We start from the raw sequence: 16434 nt of genomic DNA, 5'->3' as shown, positions 1-16434 counted from the left end.
CTGCGGAAGTGGAGTGCTGGTGCTGTTATTTTCATGTTTAGTTACTGTTAAAACTTTATAATACATTCGCACAGATTTATTCATTAAATTGCAGTTGAATTTCCCCTAAAATGGATGTTTCTAATTAAGAAAAGAAAAGCTAGTGAAGATTATGTTTGCGATGAACAAAATGTAGCAGCTATAGAGGAAACTACGCAAGAATCGACTGTTGAATGGTCTGTATTAGTACGTAAGAAGTGTGAAGGAAAAATTTCCAAGTCTCGTTTATACAATAAAGATTATATGAAACTGGGGTTCACATTTTCTGGTAATGAAAACAATCCTTGTCCCCAGTGTTTAGTTTGTGGGGATATACTTGCAAATGAAAGTATGGTACCAAACAAATTAAAGTGTCATTTTACCTCAAAACACAGTCAGATGTCAGAAAAACCAGTAGAATACTTTATTGAGCTTTCAAAATCTATAAAGAAGCTGTCTGCATCATTCACAAAGAGAATGAAGACATCAGAGAAAGCTCAAAAGGCAAGTTACTTGGTTGCTCAAATAATTGCCAAAAACAAGGACACACACACTATTGCCGAAACCACCATAAAGGAATCTTGCTGTGCTATTGTTCGAACAATGTTTGGGCCTGAATTTGAGCTAGAAGTTAATAAAATCCCTTTGGCAGATAACACGATTAGAAGACATATTCAAGACACGTCTGATGACATTAAGCTGCAAATGAAGGATATTTTTCAAGATGATAATATGATCTTTACATTGCAGTTAGGTGAATCAACAGATGTCAGTGGGTTAGCACAATTATTGGTTTTTATACGTTTCATTCATACTGACAGAATTATTGAGCAATTCTTGTGTTGTCTAGAACTTCCAATGAGAACTAGAGGTGAAGATATATTTAAAACTTTAGATTGCTTCTTGAAGGAAAATAATTTGCAATGGTAAATTGTGTAGGAATATGCACAGACCTCAATGGTTGGTTCAACAAAAGGTTTTATAGCTTTATCAAAGAAAGAGAATGAAAATATACTCATTGCTTTTTACATCGCGAAGCACTAGTCGTGCAAACCATTGGAAAAGAATTAAGAAAAGTTATGGACAAAGTGGTTCAAATGGTCAATTACATTAAAAGTAAACCTCTTAAATCAAGATTATTTGCTCATGTTTGTGAAAAAATGGGGGCAAGGTTTAAAAAGCTACTACACACAGAGATTTGTTGGCTCTCAAGAGGTCGAGTGCTTTGTTGCGTATACAAATTGAGGGAAATGATGCTTAAACTTCTTGAGGAAAATCAGCAAAATGAATTCTGTGATCTAATTCAAAACAAACTTTGGTGCACAAAATTGGCATACCTTGCTGACATATTTGAACATTTGAATAAAATAAACACCAATATGCAAGGAAAAGGAGAAAATATCTTAACAGCGGTAGATAAAATTTGTGATATAAGAGACAAAATAGCAATTTGGAAAAGGAAAGTGAAAGAAGGAAATTTTGAAATGTTTTCCAAAACTGCTGATTGTGTGCTAAAATGTGATATCAGCTCGCTAATTGTTGACTATTTAACATTGCTCGGAGAGAAAGTTCATCATTACTTCCCAAATGTTGAAATCCAAGTCTATGATTGGATCAGAAATCCATTTCTTTCAACTGCAACGAGGAACTTTTCACTTATTGAAGAAGAATTAGCTGAAATAAAAAATGATCGAAGTCTATTAATGATGTATGTATGAAGAGGGTGACTTAGCTTTTGGATTCGCATTTCAAAAATGCATCCAAACATAGGTAAAAAAGCGTTAAAAATTCTTCTGCAGTTTTCTACTACATACATTTGTGAAGTATCCTTTTCAACGATGACAAACTTAAAGACAATGAAACGTGGAAGCTTAAAAATGCTTGATGACGAAATGCGAATGTCTTTATTTAATATTCCACCAAATATTCAAAAACTGTGTTCATCCCATCAACCTCATACATCTTATTAAATTGATAAGTAGTTATTGGTGTTATTAAAAAAATAATAATTCTTGCACATATTTACATATTGTTACTCATAAATGACAACAATCTTGGAAATGTATGTTATTATCTTACAAATCATATATTTTTAAAAATATAAATGAAAGGTTTTCATGAGATATGTTGTGTCCCCATACATTTCGTTATTACAATTTATGTATTATTTATTTATTTATTTATTTATTACATTTTTATACCGCCCAATAGCCGAAGCTCTCTGGGCGGTTCACAAAAATTAAAATGTATGTGTCCGTATCTCTTATAAGGGGTTAGTTTAACCTCCGGTTTGCTAGTAAAACTGAATTACTGTGTCACGAAATATGCACGTTGAAAAAGTGTGTCATCAACATGAAAAGTTTGGAAAGCTCTGCTCTATATTAAAGACCATGATATTTATCTTATTCCATGCAAACACAACACAAATCATCTTCGCTAATACAAATCATCTTCACTAGACCCTGATTCATTCCCTAAGCTTCAACTATCTACTTTTCAATGTTTAATGTTGATAACATGTACTGTGGACTTTGCATGAGAAGGGGGGATAAGTATTTTTTATAGTTATTTTATGTTATTCTAGTTTAAGCAATACAACTGTGCAAGGAGGATTTGACTTTTGCTTTCACTCAAGATGAAATGCAGTCACTTCTCCACTTGAACAGACATTTGCTGAGTATGGAAAATATCTGATGCTAATATAATATTTGTACGTGTCAGCCTTCCCCAACCTGGAGCCCCCAGATGCTGGGTGTTGTAGCACAACACATCCAGAGGGCACCAAGAAAGGTGCTATATGTTACCCACAATATATATCTCCCCAAAAATTCAGGCCAGCATACATGGGGTTATCCTATTAACTCCATAACACTACATTAAGTAGGTTAGATTGAGAGGTAATGACTTTGCCTAGTTACTCATAGAACATCCTGGCTAAGTTGAAGAAAATTTGAGTGTCAATTTTGAATTGGACAGAACTTTATACTGCAGATATGGAAACCAGACAGTCATATAGCATCTTAAAGATTAGCAAACATATTATGGCAAGAAAAATGAAGTGGTACCCAGAATATTAGAATCACCATGGTTGGACCAGCCCACGTCCATCTAACCCAGCATTGTTTCCAAGATCTCCGAATGGAAAGGAAGCAGAGGACGGACGAGAGAAATATTGTATAGAAACTCGGTTTTTTTAAATGTTGTTTTATGAGGGTGGAAAAGGTCGCCCCAGTTCCCTGTCTCTGACAGGAATTGTATAGAAGGACCAGAGGGAGAAAGTGTTACTGTTTCGAAGTACTGAATGGATACTTTCCGCGCTTACACTCACTTCCTCTCCTTTCTGTTGCCTGGCCAGTGCCGAGCTCTGCCCCGCGGAGTTTGCAATGCTGTCTTGCAATTTTTGTTACTCTGCAAAGTGCCGTGCCCATTGATGGCGCTATATAAACAACAACAAAGGTATTGGACCGCGAAGGAAAAAGTCTTACTCTGTGGTTGCGTATTGAAACAGATAAAAGTTCCTATGGAGACTTTTATGAGGTGAATTGGAAGAACCAACGGAAGGGGATCATGAGAAGCATCTCGGAGGTGTGACTCCCGAGTCTTGAACCGTTTGAGGAGACAGAGGGTCTCTAGCATAACTGAGGCGAGCGTGGGTGGATAATAAAACTCTCTCCTCAGCGTCTTGGGGTGGTCTGAAGGTGTGTTCGGTTTGTGTGTTTTCTGTGGCAACAGAAGGGAAGTTGGCCTTTGTGTGTCGTGCGTGAGAAGAGAACTCTCTGTGTGAAGGAGAAAGAGCACCCTCCCTCCCTCCCTCGCAGAGATATACAGAATTTTAATCGAGCTACTCAAGAGAAAAAGACGGCGGGTATGTGTGGAGAGACAGGACAGGAGACGTCCGACGTCTTTTCTCTCGAGTAGCTCGAGTCTCCCTCGGTGAAGGAAGGGCCGGCGAAAGATGAGACCGGGGAGGGAGGGGGCGGTGAGCAGGGGCGCGCGCGAGCGAGAGCCTGCTTCCAAACCCGAGGCGCGCGCCTGGTCAAAGGCGACGCGCGCAGCCGGGCTGTCACGTGGCCTCCCCGAGGAGGAGGAGCCACGGCCGGGTTTGAGGGTCGGTGTCCTGGAGGTTCGGATTTGCCCTGACCTCCTCCCCGCCCCATCCTCGACCCCCCTCCGCCTCTCCTTTCCCGCTTGGTCGTCCGGTGGGGAGGGGGGGCTGCCCGAAGCCGGCGCTTTCTGGGCGGCCGGGAGCAGGCGCATTGAGCGGGAGCAGCAGCGCCACCAGGTGAGCGCGCGGGACTGGGCGCTGTGTGGTGCGTGTGAGGCGGGGCCGAGCGGGTGGGTTACCGGGTGTGTGTGTTTGTGGGGGGGGGGGGGTGGCTGTTGGAGGGCAGGGGCAGCGCGAGGCGCTTGCCCCGTAGCCCCCCATCGGGCATGAGGAGAACAGGGCCCAGCTGTGGGAGGGGCTGGTCTGACAGCCGTTGAAAGGGACGGGCGGCGGCTGTGGGCCTGGTCAGGGTCTCCCGTGACACGGGGAAGAGAAGAGCGGGGAGGGTGGTCGGGCGAATGGGCCTGCCGTGGCTGCTCGGAGTAAGGGCGAGGCTGAACTCTGGAAATCCCTGCTGGGGAGACCTCCAAGGGGCGTAAGTCAGGGGCGGGACCACGGAGGTTGTCTTGGGGCCCGCGGAGGCCTGACAATACCGAGGGTGAGTGCTGGAGGGTGCCAGGTCTTTGGGAAGAGGGGGAGTCCGTTCCCTATGAAAGGAGCGGGGAGCTATAGGCCAGACTTCGCGGGGGGTGAGTGGGGTGTGTGTTGCTCCTCGCATCTTGGCCTACTCCCCTGCCTTTTATACCAGATGCTCTTTGCTATGAGAGAATGGTCTAGGAGAACCGAGGGGCTACAGGACAAAACACAATGGCTGTCCCTTTTTCTCCCTCAAAACGTCCGGTAGCTTAGGCAATCTTGTTTTGTATAAAATGTTGCTTTGGCTCCGCTGTGCGAGAGTACGGTTGCCTCATTTCATTTCCCTTGAGGTCTAGGGGACATGGTAGGAGCTTCAGAGTGGACACGTGGGGTAAAAGCTGAGGTTTGCACTGGAGTCCAAAATGCTTCCAATGCAGAGAGGCTTGACTAGCCACCTCTCTAGCTCTTCTTTTGTTTTTGAATCGTGTGTCAAATAAACTGCTACCCACATTGAGATGAGACTGGTCTTTTTTCAAGATGCCTCAAATGGTTTGTGGAGTTGGGCCTTATGCTTCTTTAAAGCCTCGAGGTACACTGGCTGAATAATTTAACTGTACTGTCTGGCTTTTCCTACTAAATAATTAACACATGTCTATATGAGAATTATTAACTATACAAAGACTAAAAGTCCAAGTCATAAAACTAGGAACCACTGACATAATGTAATATTCATACGTCTGGGGGTGCTTATTGTTTTGCTCATGGGTGGTAAGAAATATCTTTAGGACCACAATGGTTTTGGCTTGTCATATAGACAAATTATTTAGCTCAGGTGGTCCTGTTAGTGTCACATAAACTACAATGAGTGTAGTAGCTGTGTTGATACAAATTTTTCAATGATCATGTTCAATGTTCTGCTTGGTTGTGGCTCATACTTGATGCTCCAAATATGAGGTCCTTATCCTAAGAAGCCAACTAGAGGGCAGTTAATGCTGGCAAATATGAGAATTGATAAGGCTTGTGATTTTTGTCTTAGAGTTTCTTTGCATGAAACATTATCCTAGGATAGCCTCAAGAAAGTACGTTATCCCAGGGTGACCCTGTGATCTAAGTTAAGGGACCTGGAACCCTAAGAACTTAAGCAGTTTTGTTAATAAAGTTCATTGCTTGCTTTTTCATAAAATTACCCAAATGGTGTTTTAATTATTTGTTTATTATGTCTGTTTAAAAACAAAACACAATGCATATTGTACACATGGCCGTAGTTCAGAGGGTGGTTCATATTGTCTTTTAAAAATGCAAGCAAATTCATTAGTGTACTCTCTGGAAATGTCATTGAAATGACAGTAGTCTTAATACTCCAGATTTAATTCCATGTACTTTTCAACTTCTGTAAACATCCTGGCAGTGGACAATTAGGGCTAGGATTCTGGCAGGCGGGGGGGGGGATGTGGGTTTGATGCTTGTTCAATTATTCTGCCTGTTCTGCCTTCTTGCTGTCTTAATTTTTCTCAAATTTAATTCACAAGATTGACAAATTTAATACAGTAAAGGGAATTCTAGCTTTGAATTTTGTTTGTATCCAATAGAGGCGTGCAGCAACCATTCGGACCCAGATTTGGTGCTTTGGAAAATGGTCCAGTTCTGCTTGCATCAATTCAGAGGCCATCCATTTTGACTTGGGTACTGGACCTGAGTCAGGATTTGGAAATCCAAGGCTTTGTGCCTAGTGGATATTTTTTTTAACGGCTGTAATGTTTTTTCTGTTCTTTGAAAGTGAATGAAATTTGCAGGCATAGTAGCTTCTTAGGAAGGGATTTCACCTGCCAAATGTTAGAAAAATAGGTGCAGCAGTTTTGATAGCTGCACACCTTTATATTTTGAATTTTATTTTTAAAGGGAATTCCTGATAACTTTTTTTATTTCTTGGCCTAATTGGATGAAAATTGCAAGACTAGTTGTTCCTTCTGAGGGGATCAACCCTGCCAAGTTTCAGATAAATAGGTAGAGGGATTTCTGTGCTAGAGCAGCTTTCACTTTTCATGGTATCAGAAAAACAAAGGACACATTCTCCTATGACCTTGTGGACCATTCTTTTGAAAATGACAGACAGCATAGAGATGTCCCTAAGTAAGAAAATAGCAAAGTTTCAGAAGCATAGATGCAAAGGTGTATGTGAAAGGGGAGCCCTCAAATTTTGGGAGTGGGTGTTTTGTTTCCTTTTCCAGCAACCTGTGGGTCTTTCAGGGCAATTTTGTATGAAAATGGCATACATCATAGAAGTGTATTGCACATCCCTAGTGTATTGCATGTCTTTGCTTCCTTTAAAGAGATAACCTTAGAGGGGCAAATAAAACCCCTAAAAATAACTTTAGCAGAAAGACTGGTTTAGTGTCAGCATGTGTTATCACCACTCTTTTTATAAAGGAAAATGTAGTATCTGGAAGGTAGGAAGTCTTTATCATTCTCTCTAGCTTATGTAGAGGCTTATAACGTAACTGCAGTTGTGAGAAAATGGGCTGATGACCATGTATAATAAGTATTAATATGTGAAGATCTTGGATTTTGATGAAGTCATGCTACATAGATCGCTTCTTGTAGATACAAAACAACTTAACCAGCTGTCCATTCACAGGTACTTTCTGTTTGTATAGCAGCTTAACTGGGATGTCTAGAATGCTGTCTGTTGGAAAGGAATTGTTCCATTCCCAGGTTGTGTTCTAGACTAAATCATTAGCCAAATTGTTAGCTGACTGATAACTAGTATAAGCAGAAGATGCCACCATCCCTTAAAAATGGAATCATTCTGTCATGAAGAAATGATTTAGTTTAACTTTTTACTTTAAAAAAGTGTGGTAAATGAGATGGAGAAGTTAATGCCACACAGCTGTAGCAACTCAAAACATAAAGCTCATAACCAGTTATGGAATCCTGTTTTAACTTACCTATCTTGTGTACAGATTTGGATAAAGAATAGAAAGTGTGTGTAGTTGGGGTTCTTATGCTACTTTGATTTCTCTTTATTCTATTTATATCCTGCCTTTCTTCCATGATAGAAATCAAGGCAATGAGAAGTGATCTAAGCCCAGGCCTGCTTAGGTTCAGCAAGATTGCAATACCATCAAATGACCTGAGCTGCTTAGGCAAAACTAAATTATGGAAGTTTTGCAATAGAATTCTATATACAAAAATTTCTAGAGTTTATTGTGTGGGTTAAGAGGTAAAAACTAAGGGCATGAACAGGAAAATGAAGAACTTAAATAATTAGCTCTGTGGGAACAGACAGATCTTGATAAAGATGATTCAGGGAAGTAGGTATTAGTTCCTTAGACAAGTGAATGACTGAAAGTAGAATACACTTTAGTATTACAGCAGTATTTGTTAAAATTAGATTGCTGTTTATGTACAATTTTAAAGAAGCATATAAAGTTAAAATAATATCAACAATAGCCAAACAAATAATAAAGTTAAATTTCTCTTAAGCAACCTTGTATAAAATATGGTATGAATGTAATGTTGACCTTAATGTTATAGTTTTAATATGATATTAAAACATGCTGAATCTATAAGCTTGTGGAGATCTGAGCTGAAAGTTCTTATTCATTAATAAAGAATTGGTAGTGGGGAGGAACGTGGAGAATCCTTCATGACTACAAATACTATCAGGGTGTACCCATGCAGTTATCTGTCTGGGTTGTAAGCTTAGACAGGAAAACAAGATTTATCCTATTACACTGGAAAGTCTCTGACTCTGGTCTTCTGCATAAGATGTGGAGCTGTCCCTCCACTAATAGAAGGCTATTGGCTGCATTTACGGTTTCTGTGAATAAAATGGCAAGGGTAGCAACTTTCATACCTCCCCTCCTCATATCATCTCCCATGTTCTGACAGGCTCTCAAACCTCTGGAGCAAATTGGGGGTACAGGGGGCTCCAAAGAGAATTGGTGTGTGTGGCAGGTTACAGAGGAAAGGGGGAAATTCAACTTTCTCATCCCTCCATGACAAGCCTCTGCTGGATTGAAGAGTTGTGCGTGGAATAACACAATTGAATGCAATCCTTCATACTTCAGCAACTCTTATTTTCTTAAGAACAAGTTTCTGGTTCTCATGATCTAATTGGAAAAAAAATCCTTAATCATGGTGTGTGTGTGTGTGTGTGTGTGTGTGTTACATTTGTTGATTGGACAGCAGAATATTTTTTGTGTTTCTGCTTTTTTTTCACCCTATGTTTTCCATTTACCTATTGTCTGAAGTGCTACACTGCTCATCTCCCCCCAACCAATCTGTCAAACTTTAGAGTTTTGTTACAAAATCTATCATTTAAATTTCGGTGAAATAATTTAACTGCAACCTTACTGCTGATTATGTTACAGTGGATTAGCTCTGCTGTATTTACTGTCCATATTTTATTGTGAAAAGTTTTAAGAGTTGTTTGGCTGAAGGGAGATATGCAAATATGCTAAATTTAAAAATGTGAGTATTCTAAATGTTCCAGTTGACATTACGTATTCCAACTGCCACATCCGAGAGACTTTTTAAAGTGCAGAATGCCAGAATCTTATGTCATCAAAAATATGGTGCAAAGAACTGAACTGCAAATGAGTAAAACTGCTGTGATACTTATTTTGGTCTGACCTGGCAGATATACATATAATCTTGCTGTTTCAAACCTTTTTATTGAAATGTCGATTCTGCCTTTCTAGGCTACATGCCCACTCAAGACTGCTTACAATAGTATTAATTATTATTATTATATTATTATTTTCATTTCTGTACCGCCCAATAGCTGAAGTTCTCTGGGCAGTTTACAGCTGTTCATAAGATAATAAAATACAGCATAAAATATAAATATACAAAATTTAAAACAATTTAGACAACTAAAAACAGTTTCAATAGAATACTAGACATCTTTAGATGGCTGGCTGTTAAATGCCTGGAAGTAGAGAACAGTTTTAACCTGGCACTGAAAAGATGATACAAAATGATAACAAATAATGAACCATCAACCATACAAATAGAGCAAATAAAAAACCTATATAGGAGGAAAGTAACTTTAAAAATAAAACTCAGTGATTAGATACATCTCTTTATGGTACTTCCATAGTCTGTTGAAAGTTCCAAATAAACTAGTGTAAAGCCCATGTCGCCATGGGTGCTAGTAGTCTGAGGGTGAACCATATTGCAAATTGCAATTCTGGTTAGCGGTGGGCAATAAGAAATTCCCACCTATTGGGACTTTTAAAGTTGCTGTAGTAGCAGATGATGTGGGTGATGCACTCTGGACGCATCTCGGCTTAGCACGGCCTGTTTTGTTTTGCTGCATACACCTGCGCTGCTGCATGCACCACAGGTGTAGTTCATGGGGGCTGCTGGTTCTCAGCCTGTGCACTTGCCTTTCAGCAAGCTATCCTCATCATCAGCATCATCTATAATTATTTTAGAATTGTTTTACGCTGGCTGGAAAGAAAGCACCATTGCAAATAGAGACACTTGGAGAAAGGAATTGGAGAAGCAGCGATTAGGTGCTGCTGGGGACCCAAGATCCCAACCCTAAAAGGAAAGGGGCAAAGAGGACTCCTCTTTTCTTGAGGGAGGGCAGAAAAACATGGTTGGATTGGGTGCCAGGGTGCCCTGTGAGAAAGGGAGAAAGAGGAAGATGCTTCTTGGGGTGGGTGTCATTTAAAGGTAGGAGAATAAGATCGGAGGGGGGGTTTCTATACTTTCCAGTGGACGTTATTGCCATTTTTTAAAGGTGAGGTTTTATGTTCTATTTATTAGTGAACCATATTTTCCCCCTTGCCTTGCCTTGGTGGGTGGGTTGGGTGGGAAGAGGGAGAGGAGGGCCTGGATAGTTTCCATGGCAACTTCAGGGCTTCTCTCACTTCCAGAAGACCACATTTGCCTTCATCTGAGTAAAGCGACAGCCCCACCGCCTAATTCATTAAAATTCCCTCACCTTCTGCTTCTTCCACATTTTATTTTTATGTCAATCATTTTTCTCTCCAGTCAGGGAAGGCTTTTCTGCGCATGGACAGGATCTATATTATTATTATTATTATTATTATTTATTTATATAGCACCATCAATGTACATGGTGCTATAGTGCTTGAGGGAAGAATAGATAGACGCAGCAGTGGGCACCATCTTTGTGTCTGGCAGAGTGGCTGTTCTTTTTCAAGGGGGGATGGTAGGGTGATGGGATTTTCGTTTTTATTGGATGTGGGAAAGGAGAGAAAAACCGACCAGTGGGAGCTGCCATCTTTGTTTCTGGCATAGAAGTGTTAATGGGGCAATAGCAAGAAACACCATTTTACTACTGGCAGAGGGTGTTCTTGTCATCATACTGTTGGCCTATGAAAGACCCAGCTTTGAACTTTCAAAAATTTCTGCACATCTACACTGCTCAAGCTTCAGTTTAAAACAAAAATGAGCAAAATCAGTCTTTTAGATCTGTTTTCTCTCTTGAATCTGAAGGAGAACTTGTATGGAATAAATATACTAGCTCTGAGTTGCCCATGACTTGCAGAAATCTATGTGCACCGATATTTCTATGTAGAAAAACTTGTCTGGAGCAGTCTGGAGCTTTCCTGATTCAGTCATTCCCCTTTGATATCATTCTATAACTGAATATGTCTTTGGGCATGTCTACACCAGTCTTTTTTCCATGGATCGTCCCTGTGCATCCACATGACGCACTGGGGATCCCAGGAGCAGAGGGGACGATCCCTCCATTTCCTCGGGATATCTGCAGACACTTTTCCCCTGTTTTCCCCTGCAATCCTGAGTATACAGACACATTTTTGGAGAACAGAAAAAGATTAAATGAACCAATTCCACTGACAAAGGTTTCTAAAACCTTAGTTGAAGGGAGGAGCCTGTCCCTAGAACAAAGGGAGATCTAGGTACAATTATAATACATGTCTCCCTTAAGTAGAGCAAATCTTAATTATTAGCTGACTGTTTCTCATAGACCAATCAGGAAACAACTAACCATGCATGTGGCATAGTAAGAATTTGAAATAAGTTTATGTACCTTACCCTGTGTAGTAAAATACATCTTTTGTAAAGGGATTGGATGTAAAATAGTATGTTTTAACAATACTGTGAGAGACAGGGCCTTTAGAAGGCAAATGTGTAATGTAGCCTTCACTAACTTGCTGTTCTCCAGATAGTTTGGACTTCAACTCCCATCAGCCCTAGCTAGCATGGTCAATGGTTAGAAGAGCTCAGAGAGCACTAGGTTGGAGAAAGCTGGGGTAACAAGCAGAGAGAGATAATGTATGCATTACATTGATTTTTGGCTACTATTTCCTGATGGATCCCTGCCTGCAATATCTTCTTTAAACCAAATGTATCCTCTCAAATCTCTGCACATTTAGTCTGGAGTCCCTACCAATCAGTGTTTATTGAGGATGGAGGCTCCACTAGAGATGTAGAATTTCTGGAAATTTTGAAGCCATGGAAAAAAACTGTTTTTTTCCGGGGAGTTTCAGGAAAAATGGATTTTTATGGGTGGAAAATATTTATTTAGTTATTTATTTCATTTATATATTGCCCCATAGCCGAAGCTCTCTGGGCGGTTTACAAAAGTTAAATGCAGTCACTTTCTACAGATTGAAAGTCACTTTGTTACTTTAGGAACATAACATGTCTTTATGTACAAGTTGGGTTGGCATACAGTTATCACATTTGGTATCAGAAGTACAGTGTATTCAAACAATTATTATGAATTTAATTTACTTTTTAAATTTTTTACTATTTTTTGTAACAAATGGAGCTACAAGCTCCTGAACTGTAAAGAACCTGTTTGGTTTTTATAGTTTTTGAGAAGCAGGCAAAAACCAACAATAATAAAAAAAAACTCAGAGAAGAAACCATCAACATTAGTAACAAAGAAAATTATGTTTCAGCTAGTCCTCCACAGTGTCAGGCAGACATAAAGCACCCTCAGTGCACAGAAATTGTAATAGTCTGATGCTGTAGATAGTTTTTTAAAATCATTTGGAGAAGTAAATATATGAATACCTTGCCTTAAACATTTTATTCATCATGCTAAAATAAAACATTTCATAATCCATTTCCCTGCCAATTTTTCAGAAAAAAAACAAAAAAGGCTTCAGGAAAAAAAATGGAAAAAAACCCATCCCCCTTCCTGTGTTGCTAGAGTGTCCATGATTCTCAAATACATGACAGACCTTTCTGCATACCCAGTTCCGTGCCCAAACATAGCCTCAATTCTGGGTAGCAAGGTTGATTCGATTTAAATCAAATTGATTTAAATTATGATTTAAATCTCTTCTCTGAGGAACTCAATTTTAATTATTTAAATCACTAGTGAGGAAGATTCTATTTAATTGTTTTTAGTAGGAGTGCATTAGAGATGTAGGTTTTATTAGAAGGTAAGTACACACTAACAAATTCTGAATTGTTTTCAAATTAATTTTCATCAAAAATAGGATATGATTTGGTCATTTTATTACTAAAACAAAATGAACTTGTGAAGTCATTGAGATGAACCAGCTCCAACTGTTCAATTATAGGGTGACCATATGACAGGAAAAACCTGGAATTGTCAAGATTTTTGGTACCAAATCCAGGAAGGGGGGGAATTATGAAATTTGAAGAAAAATCTGGATTTTACACATCCTCCCCAGCCAAAGGGCAGCTGTACTTTACTGGGAATTAACTAAAATGCTTATATCTCCGTCATTTTTAAAGATAAAGAGATGAAACTTGGCACGATGATAGACCTTAGGTAGGGCTTTAGCCATATCAAATTTGAAACAGATCCATTCATCCGTTGATATTTGGAATTTTTTAAAATTTGAGGTTTTAAATTACTATTTTAAAAATTTGATGTTTTTAAAGATAAAGAGATGAAATTTGGCACCATGATTGTTCTTAAGGAGGACTTTAGCCAAGCCAAGCTTGAATCAGATCTGTTCATCCATTGATTTTTAAGGTTTTTTTTAAAAAAAGTTTGAGGTTTAAGAATTATTATTTTAAAATGTCATTTTTAAAGGTAAAGAGCTGGAAGTTGGCATCATGATAGCTCTTAAGGAGGGATTCAGCCATGCCAAGTTTGAATAGATCAGTTTATCCATTGATTTTTAGAATTTTTTTTAAAAAGTTAAAGGTTTTAACATTATTGTTTTAAAAAACTTCTGGAGCCATATCCTTCAAACTCAGGTTGTCAAACCTCCTCTTTGGGGTCTTGCACCTTGAGCAGTTTCAACCCTTGGCATCAAGGGGATCTCTAGTTTTTAGCTAAGAAATGCCCTTGGCATCAAGGGGATCTCTAGTTTTTAGCTAAGAAATGCAACAAGCAGGGCGCCTTGTTGTAGATTGGTGGGCAGTCAGGTATCTGGAGCTCAGCAGAGGCGAGGCGTCCACAAATCAAAATGTAGGAAAGGAGAGGTCATTCAAAGCAGCCCACAGGGCAAAACAGAATGGGCCAGAGGCCTTTTTCTCAAAGTTCCACATCATGGGCGACGAAGGGTCATCCTTAGAGAAAAACTCTCATGACCAACAGTAAGGTGCCAGTCAAGAGAGAGGCTCTCACCTTTGTGAATGCCCTGTTGCTGCAGATGTTGGAACCTTTGCAGATGTCATTGCTTTGTTTTGCTACCCCTTCCCTTCCACTTCACTTTGTTAACTTGTGAGCTAAGCGCTGTCTGCACTACTGGCATGCAATGCAGAACATTTGAAGTGCATGTCAGAGAAAAATGAATTTGCAGCTTTGGCTGGCTGGCATACCTCAGAGACAGAGTTAGACTGAAGACACAACTCAGAGATGGCTATAGCTGAGCTCTGAAAGGCTGGCTGGCCACACAGAGCCTTTTTAAGAGCGTCTCAGAGTCCAGTGCTGGTGCAGGCAGAGGCTGCTGGCAGTGGAGGTTTCTTTAAAACAAGAGTCACCAAATGTGACCAAGCTATAAGCTGTCACCATACCCTCGGGCACAGGGTACAAGTGCACAGCCTGGCTCAACTGTTAGGAGACTTTGGCAGAGAGAGGGGTGGGATTGTTTTGAGGCTGGAGATGTTGGCTGGCTGGCATAAGGCAGAGAGAGTCTGAAGGCAACCTAGATGCACCTGTAGCTTGGCCCTGAGAGGCTGGCTTGCCCCCCTGGAGTGTTTTAAGAGTGCATCAGAGTTGAGCATTTGTGTAGGAGGAGAGGAGTAAGAGTCACTGGACATGACCAAGCAATAAACTGCAATAAACAATATCCCCAGCCAAGTGCACAGTCCAGCTGGACCGTCAGGAGACTTTGGCAGAGAGAGAGGGGTGAGGCGGGAGGGAGGAGATTGTTTGAGGCTGGAGGCTCTGGTTTGGCTACAATGACTTAGAGAGGGACAACAGAGACTCCATAGACAACCCAGAGACACCTGTTGTAACTTAGCCCCATGGTGCTGGCATGCAATGCAGGGCATTAGAAAGAGGGTCTCAGAGTGTTTGTGCAGGAAGTAGACAGGAGTTCAAAGTCTGGATGTGCGAAGTGGTGCCAACACACAAGCCTTGAGAAGCTAATGTTTATAAGTGAGAAGTGTGAATGGGCGAAGTAGTGTCCACCGCTCACAACACCCAACCTAATGTTAGAGTAGAGAAACTTGTGACAATCAAACACAAGGGTTTTTTCTTTTAAAAAATTGATTTTTTTTTTAAAAAAAAGGCCAGCTGGCTGGGTGGTAGCAAACCCTGTTAGCAGCAACATCTTGCAGCGGGGTGAGGATACAGTCAGAAAAGATATTTGAGGGAAGGGGAGAATGTATCACATATAGCAAAAGCTTCAAAAATAGGAGTGAGTGAAGTTAATTTCAGAAACCGTATTTCTTCGATTGTAAGACGCACACTATTTTCAGTACCACCAACAGAAAAAAAAACACCTAAGACACACCCGCGATTCTAAGACGCACCCCATTTTTAGAGATGTTTATATGGGGAAAATGTGTGTCTTAGAATCGAAGAAATAGGGTACATTGAATCTCTCATTTGTTCTTTATTTCAGTGATTTTAACTTTATTTATTTATTTATTTATTTTATTACATTTATATACCGCCCCACAGCCGAAGATCTCTGGGCGGTTTACAACAATTAAAAATAGTAAACATTAAAAGTATACAAAAATTTAAAAAACATAAAAACAGTATAAAAACAACAGTATCCATTTAAAAACAACAATTCTGGGGTTCATTAAGATGTTATGTAGAACAGGTTTGTCTTAATTGTGTGCTGTAAAATCAGACATGTGACCAAGGCTATGTTCTGGTGGGCACATCCCCTTGGTGCTGGACACGCCCCTTGGGGCCAGTCATGTTGGTGGGCATGCCCCCTTGGGGGCTGGCCATGTTTTCCTCCTTTTTGGTTTCCAAAATATGGTCACCCTACAATTAATCATGGTATTTTTGTATTGATGTGCTAGAATCACCACCACCAAGTAGGCTTTTAAATGGTACTAATAAGAATGTTTATTTTTCTGGTTAGTTTTCTTCTTCAACAGACAACAACATTAACAAAACACGCTCATGGATTTTTTAATGGTTAACTATTTCAATTTTTAGATAATGTTAAATTTCTTTAAAAAATTTTTTTAGGCAATTTAACAGCTACAGAAACAATATATTCCCAAATGGGGTCCTTTTTTATGTCATGCTATGTATTTCCCTTCAACAGTGGAGGATACATGCAGCAGAAATTTCCTCAGGAGTCAGGACTGCATGAATATGTTCGGTTCAC

The 16434-nt window shown here is 39.9% G+C and overlaps 2 protein-coding genes across 2 annotated transcripts in view; one reads left to right on the top strand and one right to left on the bottom strand.

The window, feature by feature from the left end:
• DYNLRB1 (dynein light chain roadblock-type 1) overlaps positions 1 to 16434 on the bottom strand; it is a 545722-nt gene that overhangs the window by 221358 nt on the left and 307930 nt on the right. The gene's annotated exons all lie outside the window — the stretch shown is intronic.
• NCOA6 (nuclear receptor coactivator 6) overlaps positions 4103 to 16434 on the top strand; it is a 57182-nt gene continuing 44850 nt past the window's right edge. Inside the window, exon 1 of the mRNA XM_063145170.1 lies at positions 4103 to 4300. The gene's annotated coding sequence lies outside the window, so the exon portion shown is untranslated. The remainder of the gene's footprint in view (positions 4301 to 16434) is intronic.

The sequence above is a fragment of the Elgaria multicarinata genome, chromosome 1 (genome assembly GCF_023053635.1).
Source record: "Elgaria multicarinata webbii isolate HBS135686 ecotype San Diego chromosome 1, rElgMul1.1.pri, whole genome shotgun sequence".
NCBI lineage: Eukaryota > Metazoa > Chordata > Lepidosauria > Squamata > Anguidae > Elgaria > Elgaria multicarinata.
This window is presented reverse-complemented; position numbering and strand designations above follow the sequence as displayed.